This window comes from Cornus florida, unplaced genomic scaffold (assembly GCF_030987335.1).
Source record: "Cornus florida cultivar Cherokee Brave unplaced genomic scaffold, ASM3098733v1 CherokeeBrave_3.0.0_Hap2_Chr08, whole genome shotgun sequence".
NCBI classification, from domain to species: Eukaryota; Viridiplantae; Streptophyta; class Magnoliopsida; order Cornales; family Cornaceae; genus Cornus; species Cornus florida.
Window position 1 is genome coordinate 92,786,904 of NW_026775578.1, and position 4,777 is coordinate 92,791,680.

Sequence of the window (4,777 nt, forward strand, 5' to 3'; positions counted from 1 at the left end):
AGGAGTATTGGACTCTCAAGTCAAGAAATTTTTAAATTTTAAGCAATATAGTTCTCAAAAGATCAAAATCATAGCTAGTCATGAACCAATCATAGAAAATCCCTTAAATACACAAGTCATGCTCAAAATCTCGAATTGAATGCAAAGAATAGACATTACCCTCAAACTTAAATGGCACAGTATCCTTAATGTGCAAAAAGAACCAAAAAAAAAGAAAAAGAAAAGAAAAGAGTATACCAGTGTAGCTATGGCAAGGAATGACCGAGACACAAGTATCCGAAGTGGGTGGTATAACCCCCCCAAACTTGGGTTTAACTGTGGTCCTAAAAAGATGGCACTAGGATAAAACCTCATCAGATAACAAAACAAATGGGATAATAATGGTGCATAGTGGGCATGCAACTGCAAATGGGATAGTAAATGAAATAAAGAGAGAGGGATAAGAGTGGTCCTAAAAACTATGGGCAGCACTCTCTCACTGAAGTCACTGGGATGCACCTGATAATGGAGTCAATGAACAATAGATATATCAATAAAAGAATTGGACATCCAAAATATCATGTATAAAAATAAAATAAAAATAGTATAATGTACATCATAGGAATCAGCCCAACAGACTGGCTGCTAAAATAGAATAATAATATCAAAGTATCAGTCAAAGAACACACATATATATGATAAAGAGAGAGAGAGAGAGAGAGAGAGAGAGGTCAAGTAGATGAAGTTAGTCTGGCAGGGCGCAAACCCCGGATATCTCTGGAAATGCCTTACAGCGTAGTCATGACATCAGTATGGAGAGTGGTCACATCGGTGCTAAGAGAGGCCACATCTACTCTAAGGGAGACGACCACATCCTTTAAAGTCTGGGATACGCCCCCCTAAGCTGGGTGTCTGGGCCTGAGCGTCAGGAATGCCAGGATTAGAAGACTGATGCTCGTCCTGGCTCTGCTCCTGAGAATGATATGGTGACCCCACTGGAGGCTCCTGCTCTAGATCAATATCCATGAAAGTTCCCTCTGCCGCAAATGCCTCTACTACATCCTCTACTACTACTGTTGCCTCCTCCTCCTCTTCCTCTGCCTCATCTATAGCCAGGACTGCCTCGGCCTCCAGACTCTTAATAAGAGCATTATAGCTCTTATTCCAGTCCTTCTTGCCATAGTGGCGAGCCCCAGTCTCAGTGTGTTCCTCCGGGTGAAATGGATAATACTGGTCCCGGAGGATCTGTGTGATCAAATGTGCAAAGGCGAGGAACTTGATGATCACTGAAAAGTACGCATTTAAACCTCTTAAGCTTGAGTATTCTCGGACCTTTATCTATCCTTTTGTCCCGTTTTAGACTGATTTCATGTTATTGCCCTTCTCAGGCACTTATCCCCAAAATAAGTCAATTCAGCTAAATTAGAGCATAAAAGAAACAATCTCAAGCTAAATGGAAGAAAGGAGCAAAGTGGAAGCAAAGTGGTGGAAAACAACAAGTTTCGATTGATCAAACAAATCTTCGATCAATCTCACAGTGATCGATCCAGCCTTATCAAGATGGATCGAGCCTCTTGTCCTTATCCCCAAGAATTTCCATCTTCGATCAATCCAACATCCTTTTGATCGATCCAGCTTCTTTGATCTTATCCCCACCTACCACTTTTGTCTTTTTTCCAAAATATCCCAAAAATATCTCAGATCTATCGGTATTCCAAAAGGCGCCACCATGGTTCGATCGATCTCACCAAATTTCGATCAATCAAACCCCCTCAAGTTCGAAAAAAAACAGAGTCCAGCTCATTAAAAGATGGCTCGTGGTGCAATCATTGAAGGGACCCTCGTGCACGAGGCCTGACCATTAGGCGTGACACTTGAGCTACCTATATAAAGATTTTGAGCCATTTTTACATGAGAAAGGAAGGGGGAGATATACACAATCTTGGAGAGAGAGGTTAGAGGAGTTTAGAGATTAGAGAGACACACACCATTTGGGAGTTCTTCCATTCATCTAGGGTTTCCATCAAGAAGAAGATCATTCCTACCATGGAGATGGCCTTTGAGGGTTGGATGACTACATCAATGATTGGCTAAACATCTTCATGGGGCTAGAGTAAGCCATAAGCATGCCTTTTAGATCTTGATGTTTTGTATTTTGAGGGGATCTGTGTTGTAATTTTTGTCTTGACATTTGATTTATATATGAATCTTGTTTCTACAATGATTTATGTTGTTTAATACTTTCAATTGATCATTTCATTCTACTCATATGTCTATGTGTGCTAGAATAGATGTTTATGTGTTTATCTCTAGGTTTTATATTGTTGGTGCATGTCTATGTGTGTTGATACTATGAATCTAAAGATTTTTAAGGCATGGTGCTTTAATGGAATACTCTTGTGGTTTGTTTAATGGTTCATACTCATTGCTTGATGGATTGTGCCTCTACCTTAGTTTAATTAGTTTAATTTTCATGTCCCTAGCTTAGTTGTAGTGTAGTTGCCTTACTTTCTTAGATGGGAGGACAATCCATGCTTGTTATTTGATATTCCATGCTTATGAATGCAAGTAGTATCATTCTCTAGCTTGTTAATGTGTTTTGATTGTGAGCTTAAAGGAAGGAATAATGGCTTAGTTTGATATATTGTACTATTCATTAGGTTGTCTAGACAATATATACTTAATTAGTCATTCATCCTTGTTGATTCAATCAATCACACATATTAGTATTACAACATATATTTCCCCATATTCATTGCACATTAAGTATCTAGAAAGGTGATGTTTAGTGGTCCCAAGATCCCTCTCTCTTATTCTCTACCCTTTATTTACTTTAATTGCTTTGTACTGAATTTGTTTAACCTTGTAGTTTAATTAACCAATCAAACATCTTTGGTCACCCGACCTACTAGTCCAATGTGGTTTCCATATCAATATTGCTTCCTTTCCCTTAGGACGATCCCTACTCACCTTAGCTATATTAGTAGTTAGAGGTAGTAGTGGCACTTTACAAATTCAAACTTGGCCACTCTTTAGTACATTTTAGCTGGTTGCCCACGATTGCACACCAAGTTTTGGCGCCGTTGCCGAGGATAAGCAATGCCGTATTTTGGAAACAATTAAGAATTAGTACTCTTTTGATCGTGTTTTTACTTTATTTTATTTTGGTTGCTTATTATGTTTATTCTTGATTGGCTAGGTGAATTAAGCAAATGAAGTGAAGCAAAGGAGAATTCTAAAGTAAGGAGCTAAGCAAAGCATAAAAAGGCTACAATCTAAAAAAAAATTACAAAGCTAAGCGAAAATTGAAAAATAAATTGAAGTTGCTTAAGGACTATTTGTGAGCTTTTCTAAACTCAATCTTTAGTTAAATCGTGAACCCGCGTAGAGGCAAATTTTTATTTTCTTAGATAGATCATGAGCCCACATGGAGGAAATTTAATTTTTCTTACATATTGTTTAAAGCATGGGAGCATGGGATCATCGTATGTGGAGGATTGTTGATTATTGATTTGTTGTAGAGGCAAAGTGATTGTTACTTGCTTGTTGCTTGTTTTTGTTTTGTTTGTGCATGCATGGTCATAGGTCATTAAATCCTACTCTGTCCCACTTAATTTGAATCTTGAATCCATTGTTCATAATTCTAAGGGAAAAGGTAATTTTAGTCATTCCATTTTACCAATGGAAGAGCAAAATGACGACCATATGTAGGACCTTGGTTACATAGACCAACAAGGTATCCTCCACCCTAATGTGCATCATAACAATATTCAAGTACCATTAGGCATGCCAAGACCTTTTATTCCACCACAACAAGGCTAAGTTCCATTGGGAATGCCTCGGCCAATTTTTGCTCCACAACCTCCCATCATGCAAGGCCATCAAGGTGTTCGTGTAGCATCACCGGTTATGAATCCTCCTCTTGCTTTACGTGATCATTATGTGCCAAATGAATATAATGCACCTACATGCATTCAATTGCCCCCATTTAGAGCACATCACTATGAAATTAAACTACAAACCATTCAAATGCTTCCCAATTATCGTGGACTTCCAAGTGAAGAACCTAACAAGCATTTGGATGAGTTTCTTGAAGTGTGTTCGACCGTGAAATACACTGACATTCCAAAAGAAGTTTTAAGACTCAAACTTTTTCCTTTTACCCTTTAAGACAAGGCAAAATATTGGTTCAACAATCTTAGGCCTTTTTCAATAACTTCTTGGACGAAAATTCAACAAGAGTTCTTAAAAAAGTACTAACCGCTTTCAAAGACCAATGCAATGAAAACTTCAATTAGAGAATTTTCTCAAGGGGAAGGGGAATTGTTTCATGAGGCATGGGAGAGCCTCAATGACTTTCTTAGGAAGTGTCCACATCATGACATTCCTAAATGGTAATTGGTATAATTTTTCTTCGAAAGTTTGTCGGATAATTTCAAATATATAATTGATGCATCTATGGCTGGTTCTTATCTTGATAGGTATGAGGATGATGTGTGGTGTCTATATAATAGCATTAGTGAGAATTCAATACATAGATCCTTGTCCTCTAAAAATGGTAGAAATCTAGGTGGAAGGAAGAATGTCGGCTTATATCAAGTTGACAACTCCAATGACATAGCCGCCGAGGTGAAATCTTTATCTCAAAGGTTTGATCAATTTTTTATCAACCAAAATTCAGCGAATCAAGTGCCTTCCTCCCCTAATCATATTCATCATTCATCTAATGAATCTTGCATGACTTGTTCTAGTGTCTTACATTCTACTTCCAATTGTCTCCATGGACATGTGCAAAGTG

General features: G+C 38.0%; 1 pseudogene; it reads right to left on the reverse strand.

The window, feature by feature from the left end:
* Positions 1–4,265: 4,265 nt before the first annotated feature.
* On the reverse strand, positions 4,266–4,364 carry LOC132272167 (small nucleolar RNA R71; annotated as a pseudogene).
* Between the last annotated feature and the right edge of the window lie 413 nt (positions 4,365–4,777).